Source organism: Olea europaea, chromosome 10 (assembly GCF_002742605.1).
Source record: "Olea europaea var. sylvestris chromosome 10, O_europaea_v1, whole genome shotgun sequence".
Classification (NCBI taxonomy): Eukaryota; Viridiplantae; Streptophyta; class Magnoliopsida; order Lamiales; family Oleaceae; genus Olea; species Olea europaea.
Window position 1 is genome coordinate 29,885,596 of NC_036246.1, and position 17,064 is coordinate 29,902,659.

Consider the following 17,064-nt stretch of genomic DNA (forward strand, 5'->3'; position numbering starts at 1 on the left):
AACTACCAAATCATTAAAAAATAGAGATTTTATTTGCTCAAAAAGCAAATTTTTTCCTTGCTCCCCTGCTGGCCAGCTACTTTTTGGAGTCCTCTAAACAGTGATAATCTGCTATGTTTTTAAGCAGTGTTCAATGTAACTTCTCCTATAATATCAGCTTTATCTTTATGTTAATAGCTACAAAATCAAATAGTGCCATCAACCATGCAATATGCATACATAATAGTAGAGTTGCCTATAGATTATTTTTACTCTCTTCTTTGTCTCTCTTTGAGTTTTTGACACCTTGACTGTGGGAAAGGTTACCCCATGATATTAATTTTACCATCTAACCCTATTAATAGATAGTGCATACCTAACATGCAAAAGTAATTTTAAATTTTTACTATTCTTTTTGTTGGAAGTTAGGTCAAACCCCTTCCTAAGTACATTTCAAGTTTAGTGGTTATTTAAAGAAAAAGATTTAATATTCCCTTTTCAGTGAAGAGAACTCCCATAACATGTCCTAAACTGCCAATACAAAAAAGTGAGAGTTTTACAGCTATTATGGGATCAAATTTCTCCTAAATAAGTGCAAGAGTTCACAGAGTTCTAAAAGCTTGCTTGCTTGCTTGCTCCATAGTTTTGATCAATCATTAGTTGTTGCCATCTGACCTTAATACTAACAACTACTTTGTAAAACTATGCTATTCTTACAAATGACGATGCACAATCTTTTAGTTTCATTAACTTGATTAACACTACAAACTAAGCTTTATTTTCGTTAAATTTTAGAGGACGGCTACGCGAATCTTTTATCGCAACCCCTCGTTACTCTTTCTTCTTTAATATTAAACACGTGGATTCTGAGATGGGTTTATACTTTATACTATAAATAAGAATTAAAATTTATGTCAAAGTTAATAATTAAATTTAATTACACATTTCTTGAGATCCACAATTTTTTAACCACACATTCCATCAACTTGTCTTAAAATTTACTAAAAATTTGATTTTTATGTAACAGTAGCATAATTTACTTGAGCGAGGCAAATGTAGACTCAATACCACTTCATTAATAATTAGAGATTGAATTTGAGTGAGCCAATGACTATTAAACACAAAACTTTCCCTTCTTACTTTTTGATCGGCTTACACAAAATCCCAAAGATTACAGGACTATCAATAGGTTTTTCCATGTATAAACATAACCTAATACACGTATCTAACAATTTCTACGTTCTTCTTTATAAAATGATTCACGTGTGAATCGAGTACATGAATAACTTACTACCCGAATGAATTAAAATATGTGAATCTCTTAAAGTACGTAAATACATGAACAATATTTGATTTATCTTTCCAACATTGCCTCCCTTAAACCAAGTTCACTCTTGATTTCCGAAACTCCTTTTCAATACCACCTCAAGCTCCTTCATCTTTTGGAGTATGTTTGCCATCTCCCCGACTTTCCGAACATGGAGCTAATTCAAAACTTTTCTCCTTTCAATTATGCTCTACTTTTGAATGCTATATCTCCAAGAGCTTAATTTTTTTATGATCTAGCATCTCCATGTGCACGCCAGCTTTCTTATTGAAAGAAAAGTATCATGTCATATAACTTGTAACGACCGTATCTCATAAATCACTGCAAAAAAAAAAAAAAAAAAAAAAATTCACTTTCAACAGCTAAAATTTGTCGTAAAAAGTCACTTTTGAGTTGTTTTTTCACAAAATGGTCAACGAGATATAAAGCCCCTAGGATTCTTAAGCCTTCAAGGGGTCCGATCAAAAGACAGACCTAAGCAAATCACATAAAGATGTAGTGCAAAAAATAACGGAAAACCAATATTTTCACGAGGTTCGGCTAAGAAAGCCCCCATTGAGCTCTAAACAAAAGTAGGGCTAGATTCAACACGGAGAGAATAAAAACTTCACAATCCAACAAAAAACTCTCAAATAACTCTCAGATGTTCATACAAGTGAAGAACAACATCAACTTGAACTGTATGTCACTCGAAATCACTCGAGAAGGTAAGAGAAAACACAATTATCACTCAAGAATCTTAATACCCTAATTCTAGTGAGAGGGTAGTCAAAATAGGGTCCAGTCAGCTTGGTCAAAATGATTTAAGGTCATATCTGGACCACCACTAATATAACCCGTATAACATGTTGGAAACAAAGGGGTTTGGAGAAGAGATAAAATGAATAACACAAAAAATTGCAGCAACAAGATGAAGAAACTAGAAAGTTATCAACAACAAATTTAAAAGCTCGAATGTAGGCTCACTGTCCTCAAATGATATTTGCTCCTTCTAGGAATTAAATGAGATGCTTAAGGATTTTGGCAAACGATTTGTAAGATTATATCAAGTTTTGTAAAGGATTTAACGCTAAAACACAAATGCAATACTCCAAAACTTTAAGAACACAAAGGAAGATATTGAATATGAATGTAATCGATAGTTTGATTCAATGTGGAATGATATGTGGATCTCAAGATATTATTTAAAGTTACAATGCCTTGAACATTGATCTTCTATATGTAGACCACAACCAGAGGTGGGAAATGATGCCAAAACGAGCGAAAGGCCACCAAATTCAAAAATCAAATGATAGAAAACTGCCTCAAACGGTCACAAAATTTGTACCATGTGACCTCATGGTCCATGTGGTCGCATGGAGCATTTCAATCGGCCCTTAAGTTCTCAGATAATGGCCTACACGGTCGCATGACACAAACTTTTGGGCCTCCCTTCTCTATTCACTCCACACACAATTTTGAACAATTCCCGACATAACATATTGAGAATGAAAGTAAATATATATCTTACATGAATTAATCTAAGTTGACAGAAAAGGGATGACAGAAACATTGACCTACACTCAAAATGCGTGCAGGACCCGTGTGCATTAAAAACTCCAAAAAAAAAAAAAGCGGGCCCTCCTATTGTGAGTGCTCGGTCAAGTTGCTTGTCAACCATTTTCAATCATTTTCGGTCAGCGTAGCTTGGTTGATCTTGCATAGCATTGGTATATATTGTTTAAAACCTACACATATAGCTTTGCATAGCCTCATATTTCCAAATATATACACCGTTGAGATGGAAGAAAAATTTAACTATGGAACTACACTTTTGCAAAGTGAAAGGTCAACCTTTGCATTGAGAAAATATCACTTTAGCTTACTTCACGTAATTAGCATTATATCCCACTGTTAATTGAAATACTAGTATTTACACTTAGACCAGGAAAATATTGAGATTTTGCTCCCCCCCCCCCCGCCCCAAAATTTTCACCATTTTTTATGGTAATTTGCTTACCCAATTGGATTTTCACATTATAAATATTTTGCTATGAGAGTTTATAATAGAGTTTTTGTAATCTTTTATCACAGAATGGAAAAGATTCTTGAACAATATGAAAGCTATTCATATGCAGAAAAGAAGCACACACCAACTAATGTTGAGTCACCTGTAAGTGGAAATAGAATTTTCATACCGACATATTTTTGTCTTTTCACTGTCTGAAATTAAAAATTACTTTGATTTTTTGTTAGGTAAGTTTGAATCTGGAATATACAAAGCTTAAGGCTAGACTGGAGGTTTTGCAGAGAAACCAAAGTTGCAAATTTTCGTGATAGCATGTTTGGCTGAGCATGAAAATAAGTTCAATTTATGTTTTAAAATTTTCTTTCCAATCAGGCATAGATAAATTACATTTTTTTTATTAGTTTTAAGTAAATAAAGTTGATTTTTTTTATATATTTAACCAACTTATTTCTAATATTGGTGAAATAAAATATATTACTTAGTTATAAGTAAAACTGGTCATAAGTAAACTTCTTAAGCTGAAAAACATATGTAGCTAGTCTTTTAATGAACGATATTCAAAAGGCTTAAGTTGTTGGATTGAGGATTAATTTATGTTTTTATATTTTTATCTTAGCACGCCCTCTAGTTCAACACAGTGGGTAGTGTCAATAAAAAAAATTGATGCTTCAATTTATAATTCATATTGACCATAAAAAAATTCCTAATTATTGGGAAGAGGCCAATTTGAACTTGCTACCCATAAAGGAAAATGGCAAACTTAAATATTACACATTAAATTAGCCACCACAACTTAGTTACATTTTAGAACACGATCATCTATTATTGAACTTGTCAAAACAAATGCACAAGAACTATAATCTATCTTGACGAAGTTGTTAATTTCTACTCTCAAGAGCATTTGACCAATATCATGCTTTTTATTATGTGATTGATGTTCTCTCAAGTATCGTGTTCATCCAGTACACCCAAGATTCTATCGTGTCAAATCTTGTCATATTTAGCTTATGACGTTTATTAAGATCAATAACTATAGATTTTTATACCTTGATATATCATATTTTAAAGACAATAATATTCTTCATCCTAGTTTGCATTTATGAAAATTAATAAGTACAATAGTTTGACAATAGGCATAGAGTTGAAAGTTCGCTAAGTTATCAATCATCATCCACAATTACAATGTTTTACCATCATAAACTTAATTTCATGATGTAAAAGTCTATAAGTTTTAAGTGAGAATTACATTAATTCTATCAATCTTAGAAATTTCACTCAATTGGTGGATTTAATAGTTCTATGTGAGATTTTCTATAAATCTTTCGAGCACCGAAATCACTCAATCAATAATCAATAGATCTAAGAATCTTACTAATTCTATTGGTTTTAACATTTTATATGATCAATGAATTAACATACATCACTTAATTTATAAAGAAATCTCATAATATGCGATAAACATGCATATTTATCTAAATATGATATGTAACATAATATCATAAATTAATTTTCTCTGAAAATTGTTCCAAACATAAACCAAAGTAAAAAAGTTATACATGTTCTCATCTTCACAATAATCTATGTTACAACACAGTCCTAACAAACGGGATGGACATCAAAATGCTCACACTCTGCTTATCATTAAAAATATATACATAGGTATAGGGTCACACAATCTTTATAAATGCTTCACGTGTACTATTAGGTAATAATTTAAATCCATTTCATAATTTCGATAAAAACCTAGCTTCTTAACATATTTTATACTCATAGTGTTTTGTCTTTTTTTCTTATAATGCAAAAATGTGCATGAAACTAGCCAAATCAGACTAAGCACAAAAAATAGAAATGTATCGTAGTAGATCACACGATCACATCAAGAATATCACCACTCAAATATATGGAAATATTTTATTATTTAAAATCATAAAAATTTGACATTAAAAATCATATTTTATGACTTAATATACAATTTTAATAATCGTTGAAAAAAGGGGATGAGTCTAAAATATTTCCAGCTTATTTCTTAACATATAAGACTCGATAATCAATATATTGAAGCATCTAGAAAAACCCCACTAGTCAACAAATCTCTAAATTAATATCTTAACTATTTGATAATTTAATTTATTTACACTGAAAAATCAAGAATATTATATGGACCAAAAAAATATATTTAAAATTACATAATAGTCCCACGTGCTCTGTTGCACTAGATAGAACTGATTAGACCACCTAGTGTAGCGTGCCACTTTACCTGGTGCTTATATTGATAATCTTGACCTCGTATTTATAGGTTTCAAAATAAGAGTTACAATTGCGGCATTAGAATGGAGAATATTTATCAACACATTATGATAATATTAAATAATCATCCATAATTATCTCATGATTTTACACTCTTCTCTGATGATTATTTGCATAAAATTGCCACATTAAAAATTTTGGGCTATAAGTAAGGTTTTATATCTTATAATTTCATTATTTTCATTTCTTTACTTACAAATATCCATTTGTATCCTATAGAGATTGCATTTTCATGTGCTCCAACTACATGTCCAAATACTTTTCATTTCTCTAATTCAACTTTATCTATGTGACTTATTTTCATTTTGATCAATTATTTCTATGTTGATAGTGTTTAATGGACTGTGATTCAGGATCCTCATTTTATAAAATTTCATGAGCCACAATAAGTGCGAAAATATTGTCTATAACAATATTATTTCGTTCCCATGATTTATAATATAAAAAATAATTTATAAAATCTCATTTTTTTAGGGCATTTGCAATTCTACAGTGACCATATTTTCAATATTTAATTGATCGGTCTTTTTATAAATATTATTTCTTTGATTTTTTTTTTTTTTTGAGTTACAAGGTCTTTTGGACCAACGTTTTTGACATATTTGAGATTAATTTATTACAACTTATTGTCCTATGGAGATATTAAGTTTTTTTTAAATATTTTATACTGTGATATATGATCATGTTACTTTTTGTGTCAACAAATATATCAGATAATTAATTTATAACTCTTTGCAATTTAATACTTTTTCAATCTTTTACATACATTGATTGCTGCGATGATCAAAGTGAAATAAATTTTACTCCAAGAAATTTTATCTTATTTTTCTGTATGTAATATTGCCTTCATCAAAGTTAAAAAGGTTATTTATTCAAAACATATAGTAAACAAATCACCCGTTAAAGGTTCAAGATATTTAATAATAAATGGTAAATCAAAATCAATATAAATATCAAGTTTTCGTTGAGACCTATTTTAGTATGTTGTGAGAGTGAAATATTGACTTGAATAGAACAATCGAAAACTTGCAAACGAAAAATATTAGGTTCGTGACCAAACATAAGTTGCAAAGATGAATATTGATAATTAGCAGTTAATCTTATACAAAACAATGATGCAATATGTAATATGGCATGACATCAAATGAAAGTTGGGATTTTTATTTTTTTTTTATAAGTAATGATCTAACAATAAGTTATAAATATTTAATTGATGACTTTGCTAAACCATTTTGTGTATAGACATGTGCAACTGAATATTCAATAACATTCTCTATTGATATACAATAATCATCAAATACTTGTGATCTAAATTCACCAGCATTATCAAGACGAATTGTCTTGACTACGCAATTGGAAAATTGAGCTCATAATTTTATATTTTAGGTAAATAGTCTAACAAAAGCTACATTCTAAGTGAAAAATAAGTAAATATGTGACCATTAGTAGAAGAATTTATTAATATCATAAAATAACGAAATGGTCCACATAGTAGATATATTGGCCCATATATATTTTCATGAATTCTTTCAACTAAAATTGAACATTTAACATTAAATTTTGTAGTTGAAAGTCTGCTCACTAACTTGCCTGACGCGTAGCAAATGGATAGTCATTAAATCAAAGAATTTTCTTGTTCTTTAAAGGATGTCAATGTGAGTTATTTATTATTCGACGCATCATTTTAGCTCCTGAAAAGTCCAAGTCAATAATATCAAAGTATAAAACTTTTTGGGTCAACGAATTTCGAGTTCTGCAATAATATTTGATTCAATCATTTTTATAATGTATAGTACATGCTAGAAGAGTGTCAGGAGTTTTTCTTTTATCTGCTTCTGGTCAGATACAAAAAAAAAAAAATTATGCAAAGATATTTTATAATATTTTCTTGCATCATTTTAATATGATATCCATTGCCGAATATTTTTAAAATTACGCAAATTTCTTTTGAATTTGCTAAATGAAGTGCATCGTCAATATATATTTTTGTATTATTTGATAAAATAATAAAAACTCTTCTGAAACCTTCAATGATATTCGATGCACTTGTTATCATATTAAAATTATTTTCTACTAATGTTAAGTGTAAAAAATACTTTCTATCTTGAAAAACGTTATGTGAAATTGCACTATCAACTAAACAGGTTTCTTGGCAATTCATCCTGAATTTATAAACATGACAAAATAAATTTTTGAAAAACTAATTTTATAATCAAACAAATTAAGCAATACTTTAATCAACTGAAATAGTTTTAAAAATGTAACGTCTCAAGTTTTAAGGAAAATAAGGAAAACATATTTTAGGCTAACTTTAAATCATATGTTGAAAAATATACTAATCAATATTATCAAGCACGCCACAATTAAATGATCAATATTGTCATTTGGATTAGAAAAAAAAAAAAAAAAAAAAAAAAAAAAAAATAATAATAATAATAATAATAATAATAATTAGATATGTCCAAGTGAGTCACATTAATTCGACCATCATAATTAGCAAAATTTGTCACCATTTTTACTTTTTTCATAATTGATTTTTAGTAGAGATTCATAAGATGTTTTGTTGTACGACAAGTACGTGTTAAATGTCCATTCATTCCACATCTAAAACAACTTTCTTTGTACTTTTTTTGGATACACTATTTTCGTTCTTTTGCTCCTTTTCAAATTGTTGCTTTGTTGATAATTTTGTTGATCATTTTGTCAATAGTTTCATCCATGTCCACTTTCGTGTTCACATCTATGTTCACATCATTGTCTTGATATTGCATTTACTTTGAGCAATAAAGTATCATTTATTTTAGGCAATGGTATCGAATCGTTGGATATAACCTATTATTTGTCATCAACAATTCACTATTTTGCCTAACTACATGCAAGCAACATACGAATTCTAAGTACTTTTTGAAATCAAACAGTCACGATATTACAGCTACATGAACATATTCAAGACATGAAATGTGAAAAAATTTCAACATATCTTTATGAATGATTTATTTTCCACACAAAGTCAATTATGAACATATTCTAAACAATTCTGAGTTATACTTACTAACAGTATTAAAGTTTTGCAAGCAAAGATGCATTCATTCATAGCGAACTTTAAGGAGGACAGACTATAGTTTTCTTGTAGTCAAATCTTTCAATTAATTTATTCCAAAGAACTCATGGATTCTTCATAGTAAGATATTCGATTTTTCAGTCCATTTTGAAGATGGTGACAAAGGAAGTTAAGTGCTTTGACACGATTCTGTAAGAATTTTTGGTTTTCTTCTTTTATTGATAGATAATTTTTGCCAGATATATCAAGAACAACAGACTCAAATTTTATGTTATTTTCCATTTGAGTAGTAAAGTAAAAGAAAATATAATTAATTTCGAAAAATATGATAAAATATTGTATAATCACAATAACTAATCAAATAGCCAATGTCAATATGACATGAGTTATATTTTTTCCTTCAAGAATAAACATTTGTTCAAAATGATATACTATTCGAAACATGTGCTATTTCAAGAGCGCATTATATTTTACTATTACTTCTTAAGAGCAACTTGTCAATTTTTGTTTGGAATATAAAAAATTATATTTCATGCTCTTCGGAAACAAGTAATATTCTCTAGAAAGATTAATTATAATATCGTATTACTTTAGTAGTAACAACAAACTATCTGTAATAAATTTGGAAATAATATCCTTTTGAACTATTAATTATAATGTTGTGTTATTTCATGAGCAATAACATGATACACTATCAATTTAATCAGGACAAAGTACAAAAAGTAATCATCGTGAACATATATATATATATATATATATATATATATATATATATATAACATAAAGAAAAAAATTAAAGTAAAGAACAAGTGAATTGATTTTATTTCATTATTGATCAAACGTAATCGTTACGCATATAATAAATATGTCGAAGCATTAGTAAATAGAAAAAATAAAACGTAATTATTATGCATATAATGTAAATTGACTTTACAAACAGATATGCAAACAGGACAAAGAATTAGTAAATTAAAAAAAAAATAATCACTATGCATATAATAAAATAATCACTATGCATGTATTGACTAAATTCACATGGATGTTGATTACTACAGTAGTGGCTTGCGGTAGTGGAAAAAGAAATTTTGCAAAATTTAATTCGACAAATCGTAACCAACAAGCAAAGTTATTACTACCATTTGGAAAGGAACGGTGCTGATAACATAATTACAAAATAGAGGAAAAAATAGATTTCAATAGACCTGAGTGTTCTTTATTGATAATCCAAGTGAAATATTCTCGTTAGGGCTAGGCAAATCTCCCGAACCGAACCGATCGAACCGAACCCGAATCGAACCGAACCGAACCCGACGGTTCTTGTCAAATTAAATACCCGAACGGGTATCTGAATTGAGAACCGACGGGTACGGTTCGGTTCTCGGTTCTAGACCAAGACCCGAAGAACCGAATAAGAACCGAATTTTTCTATTTTTTTTTTTTATTTTGAGTAAATCAAATTATTTTAATTTCAATTTTTTCTAAACAAATTGACAAATTAACGATTTCTAAATCCAAATTTTTGGCCCAATAATTTGTTTCGTTTCTAATTTTTTAATTTTTGGTCCAATTACCCATTTTATTGTTTCATTTCTTAGCCAAGCAAGATCAAATACACTAAATAACCCTAAACACCAACACTAAAGTGCATAACGTTGTCTCGACTCTCGCACTCACTCTGCAGCCTCGCTAATATTCCAAAACCTATACAATCATTGGTCGACACTGTGACCTCCAATCGAAGCTGTGACCTTCGCCAACCGAAACTTTGATCGTAGCGATCATTTGAATAAGGTAGTTTATTAGTCTTTGACATTCCAAAACCATTGAATGTATCATTAGTTGTATTTATATAATGTTGTTATAAATGTTAAAAAAATTTAATTATAGTACAGAACCGAACGGAACCGAACCGATCCGAACCGAACCGAACCGAATGGAACCGAACCCGAACGGTTCCATAATTATATTTGGACCCGACGGTTCCATTTACTAGATACCCGAAAATTTCGGTTCGGTTCGGTTCTCTTTAGAACCAAACCAAACCGACCCGCGCCCACCCCTAATTCTCGTAGACTAAATAAGACTTATCAACTTATTATGATAATATTAAATGAGTATTCTGTTGACACATAAAAATTCAGCCCAAATCGAACGGCCCAAGGAGTGAAGCCCAATTGGAGGATCCCCAAATCAGATAGCCCAAAGAACGAAACCCAATTAAAACAAATCAAGACGAAGGCCCAAATAGGGAGGCCCAAGAACGCGGTAATGCCATCGCCCAAGTTTGCAAGTCGTCCAGAATCTGAGAGAACGGAATGCCATACAATCGCCCAGAGCTGTTACTCTATTCTCGCCCAAACCTTCAAGTCGCCCAAAGTCTTAACAAACATAAAGCGTTGTGGTTATCAAGAAGTGCAGTTATCAAAGCAATTGTTAAAGCAGCCCTATCACGTTCCACGATTCAAGAAATTCAATCGAAAGCGGTTGAACGACGAAGAGTGATGGCAGCAGTTAAAAAAGGCAATTTTCATGACAAGTTGGCCATTACGAGGAAAGTGGGCAGTTATAGGACGATCAAACAGTTTTTAGACGGTTGATCACAAAGAAATCGTCCATGAAGTATAAAAGGGAGAAAAGACATAGAGCAAAGGACCGAATCAAAAACTCTCGAACAGAGAACATGTAATTTTAATTTCCTTAGCTTAGAATTAAACAATTTTCTTTCAGTAATTCATGTGCTTGCGCCTCTTGGAGGCACATTGTTTTTAATTTCCAATTGTAAAGTCATCGCCAATAAAAGAACAACCCTTTTTGGGACTTTGTCTTAAGAGGTTTGTCCCTTACACAATCGTCTGATCCATTTTAATTGTTAGCGACTAACCCGCGCGAAACAATTTGGCACGCCCAGTGGGACTGTGGTGTTTGGTGTTGAAAGTACAAAAGGTGAAACAATATGCCTCAGAGATCCGATAAGGAAGCAGCAAGTCAGGAAGGAATCCAGTCTGTGATCGAGCGATATGAGGAGCAGCATGCCTCTCCACGAACAGATGAACAGAATCAAAGCAGTAATAGTCGTTACGAACCAATGACGGAGTTGAGTCCTCGAACCATGCGTGCATTACTTGGAGAACTCACACAAGACGTTGAATAGGTAAATCTTCGAAGTATTCATAATATGGAAAGATTTACCCAAAATGGAAATGCACACTATGACAATATGGCCAAACAACTAAATACTTTGAACTAAATAATGAATAAGTTAGTAGGTCAAATATGTCAACCGGCTATACCCCTTGCAAATCATTTTCAAACTAGGACAATTGTGGGACATAATCCCTCAGTCCTAAATCCGAATCAAGGGGTAGAACCACTTTTTGGTCCCTCTACTTCAAACCAAGGGGGTACTGCAGTGCCAAATCAGAACAATGGTAGTGGTACGCCTAACTTGGGGGGTAATCCAAACATAAGAGATAATGTCCTAAACAATGGACAGCACACCCCACGTGTTAATGAGGGAATAGATGTTCAGGCTAATGGTAATGGCCCTAATTATGGTAATTTTGTTGCCAATCAAGGACCAAACATTAGGCCTCATGCAAATCAACCGGTTAATCAGCCTGTAGGAATCCCATATGACCCCAACGTCATGTTGAGGAATCAGATTATGAAAATCGTACAGGATCAGATGGCTTTTGGGGTACGTCTCGTCATTAGGCCGATTTACACAAAGCCATACCCTGATTGGGTAGACCAAGCATACCCATGGCCTAGAGGGTATAAGGTGCCAGAATTCTCACTGTTTACCGGTTTAGGAAAGGTGTCTACTCTAGAACACATAGGGCGATTCACATTGCAAAGTGGTGATGTAACCGATTACCATAAAATGAGGCTTTTCCCTAGTTCATTAACAGGAGTAGCTTTTTCCTGGTTCATCAACTTGCCAGCGAATTCTGTTCAAACATGGCAACAATTGGAACAGTTATTTCATGCTCAGTTTTATAAAACTGAGTCTGAAGTCACTTTGGCTGATTTGGCGAATCTACGTCAAATGCCAAACGAATGGGCAGAAAGTTTTCTCCAAAAGTTCAAGACAGCGAGAAGCAAGTGTTTTGTACCTTTGCCCGAAAAAGAATTTGTCAAAATCGCTCAGGACTGTTTAAGCTTTGATTTAAAAAAGAAATTTCAGGACAAGGAATTTCCTGACCTTTTCCAGTTCAGTGCGAATGTGATTAGGTATGAACGACTGATAAGAGAGGAAGAACAGATGAAAAATTCTAGTAAAGGGACTTATTACAAAGACCCAAATTCTGATGTTCATACCATCAGTGACGAGTCATACGACCAGGCCGAAATGTGTTTGGCCGAATTGGTCAAAGGAGATACGTATACTTGTCCCATAATGCACCTAGACCATCGGGCAAAGATGAGCCCATAAAAGATGGAAACATAAAGGCTACAACGTTCTCGTTCGATGTAACTAAAGTTGACCTTATATTTGATAAATTATATAGGGATAAGCAGATAAAGTTGAGCGATAAGTACAAATTGCCAAACCCTGAGCAAATTAAGGGTAAAAAATATTGCAAGTGGCATAATACATGGTCACATTTGACTAACAATTGCTTGGTTTTTTGTCATGTATTGCAGGATGCCATTGAATCAGGACGAATTACGTTCGATGATAAGAAGAAGATGGCAGTGGACGAAAATCCTTTTCCACAGCCACTTGGAGTGAACATGGTGACATCTGGATTCAAAAACAAGTTGCCAAAATTCAAGTTGGTCGTAGATGATGGAGAAGAGGATCCTAGACCACATCCCAGCGTCTTTGAACGAATCAAGGGAAAAGAACCAAAAAAGGACGAAGACATCCTGTGTGCAAGGTGTAAAAGAGAAATGAATGAAAATACGGAGAAACCAGGGACATGGCAGCATCCCCATCGCCCTACTTTCTTCCCAAACACTCAACCTGGTAGAGGGCGAGGTACATCATTCTATAGAGGACCGCCTTTTGAGAGGCAGTTCAGGCCAACAGATAATGGAAGAACATTCAGGCCGCAATCTCGCCAGCCAAATGTATGACATTCATTCCAGTACAATGCAGGAAGGGCAATACCCTTCGATGAGATGACTAGGACCCAACAAAGGCGTTTTCAACGAAACTACGAACGGATGATGAGACAGCAACAGGGAGTGCCACATCCTAAAGCACCTAAACTACTCAAGGTAGCCAATCAAAATGTCCTCAAAGATAGTGAAGAGACCGGTACAGATGAATCAATGAAGGAACTGCCAGAAACTTTTTCTGGGAGATCAAGGTTTGAGCGAGACAGAAGGGATGAAGAAGATCCAGATCAGCCCCTTACTATCCAATTCGGTACGTTGCCTCCTGTCGTGGCCAATAACTACCTACTGGCCAATGAATTCAAGAATAAAGAAAAAGAAAAAGAGAGAGAGAGAGAGGACAACGAAGGAAAAACTTGCGTGTTGGTATGTGAAGAAGGCCAGACTTCTAGAGAAGCCTACCACGATGAAGAGAACGATGGGATGACAGACATTGAAGAAGAAATCGACCTAGAAGCAGAAGGAAGAAAGAGAGGAATATCGCGCAATACTCTGTTGAAGCAACTACATCGAGAGGGAGTTCGCGAAGTAGACCTGTTGGGGGAACCATCTGGGCGTCCTTTCGATTTCTACGTACTGTACGGGACACCCAAAAGGAAGAAGAGAGTGCCTAACTCTGAAAAGTATGGGTCACCTCCAAGAATAATGCCCCCTCCCACAGGTTGGGTAACTGATGAGGAAGCATTAGAAAAAAGTAGGAAGGAAATTCATGAGACAGAAGATCAGCGTGATATACTGCATGTCGACTTATCACAGGGGGATAATTCGACAGAAAACAAGCAGGAAGTAGAAATAGAGGCTGCCGAAAAGGTTATTTTTAAACGGCCAGCCATGAAATTGACTAAACACTTGAGGCCATTATACGTTAAAGCTCTAGTTAACGGCGTCCCAGTGGCAAAAGTGCTTGTCGATAATGGAGCAGCTATAAACACCATTCCGTCTAGGATGATGAGGAAGTTCGCAAAGACAGAGGGTGACATGATTCCTACAGAAGTCATTCTCACGAGCTTCAATAGAGGAGCAACTTCAATTAAGGGAGTTATGCCATTGGACATAACTATAGGGACGACTACTAGGACCACTATCTTCTTTGTAATAGATGGTCCTACTAGTTACAATGTGCTACTAGGAAGAGATTGGATACACAGAAGTCGCTGTATACCCTCATCGCTCCATCAATGCCTGATCTTTTGGAACAACAAAGGCGAAGCAGAGGTGGTACAGGCCGATCATAGGCCTTTTGTCGCAGAAGCAAACTCGGTGGAAAAGTTCATGTACGAAGGAAACTATAGACCTGTCAGGGTAGTACAAGACGGGAAAGAAACTCAAGTTATCGCGCAAAGCGAAGAACCATTCTCAGTGGACGCACTCACTGAAATGTTCAAACAAATGAGGCCAAATATAGTGGTCTTAGAAGAGCCAGTAATTGGCAAAAGAATAATTAAGGAGACTTGAATGGACTCTAAGTTACAAAAGCAAATGACCGACATTCAGGCCTTCAGAGCCAGACTGATGGCTTTCAATAAGGAATGCAATGACAAGGCGAAGGAAGAGATAGCCCTAAAAGCGCTGAAGGACAAGTTGGCAGTATTCGAGTTAGAGCAAAGTATTGGCCAAGAAGTCAACAAGGTGGACTGTTTAGAAGAGGAAGTACTTACAAGGGAATTGGACGACGAAGTGATGCGGATCGCCAAACCTGGATACGCTCAAGCACAAGACCCTCTGATCAAAGTAAATATCGGCAATGAAGGAGAAGATCGTCCAACATTCATCAGCCAGATGCTCGATCAAGAGGTTAGTAATAAATTAATCGCTTTGCTAAAAGAGTACAAAGATTGTTTTGCTTGGGAATATGAACAAATGCCTGGTTTAGATAGAGACTTGGTGGAACATAGGTTACCAACTAAGCCTAACTTTAAACCTCATAGGCAGCCTCCTAGACGTTTTGCTCCCAATGTACTCCCTGAAATCAAGAAAGAGATAGAGTGATTATTGAAAGCAGGTTTTATAAGAACAGCCAGATATGTTGAATGGTTGTAGAATATCGTGCCAGTACTAAAAAAGAATGGTAAACTAAGGGTGTGTATAGACTTTAGAAATTTAAACATAGCTACACCTAAAGATGAGTATCCAATGCCCATGGTGGATTCTTTAGTAGATTCGACTGCCGGACATGTCATGTATTCTTTCATGGATGGGTATTCAGGATACAATCAAATTTACATAGCTGAAGAAGACATACACAAAACTGCCTTTAGATGCCTTGGGTCTCTAGGATGTTTCGAATGGGTGGTTATGCCTTTCGGCCTAAAAAATGCAGGGACAACTTATCAACGGGTAATGAATTTAATCTTTCATGATATGATAGGCAAGTTTGTTGAAGTGTATGTAGATGACATAGTAGTCAAGTCCATTAAAGAAGAGGACCATTTCGAACAGTTAAGATGTTCGTTTGAGCGAATGAAGCAATATAAGCTAAAGTTGAATCCCTTAAAATGTGCATTCGGTGTTAATGCAGGGAATTTTCTTGGTTTCTTAGTACACAAGAGAGGGATTGAACTTAATAAAAATAAAGCGAAGGCCATTTTAGAGGCCAAACCACCTAGCAACAAAAAAGAATTGCAAAGATTTCTAGGCCAAGTAAACTTTTTAAGACGCTTTATTTCTAACTGTGTAGGGTGAACTAAAGTCTTTTCGCCGCTCTTAAAGCTGAAAAATCAGGACGAATTCGTCTGGAAAGAAGAATATCAAAAGGCTTTTGAAAGCCTGAAGACATATCTATCAAGTCCACCAGTGTTGGTGTCACCAATCCAAGGACGGCCAATGAAAGTGTATGTATCGGCTGAAAAAGAATCAATAGCTGGAATGGTCGCACAGGAAGACCAATTTGGTGAAGAAAGGGCAATTTACTACTTAAGTAGACGGTTAACGAAATGTGAATGTGACTACTCTGCTATCGAAAAATTATGTCTTGCATTGTATTTCACAAGTACAAAATTAAGGGCTTATTTACGGCCCGTAACCGTTTATTTAATTTCTAAAATAAATTTAGTTAAGTATATGTTCTCGCGCCCTGTTTTACACCAAAGAGTAGGCCTTTGGACACTAGCTTTATCAGAATTCGAAATACAATATATACCTCAAAAGGCAGTCAAAAATCAGGCTTTGGCTAACTTTTTAGCCGATCATCCATGCCTTGATATGCCTGAAGAAATCGAACTAGAAATCAATTCGTTCGAGTTAAAACCTTGGGTGTTG

At 33.9% G+C, this 17,064-nt stretch overlaps 1 pseudogene; it reads left to right on the forward strand.

The window, feature by feature from the left end:
* The window catches only part of LOC111400508, a 42,974-nt pseudogene that overhangs the window by 2,222 nt on the left and 23,688 nt on the right, over positions 1–17,064 (forward strand).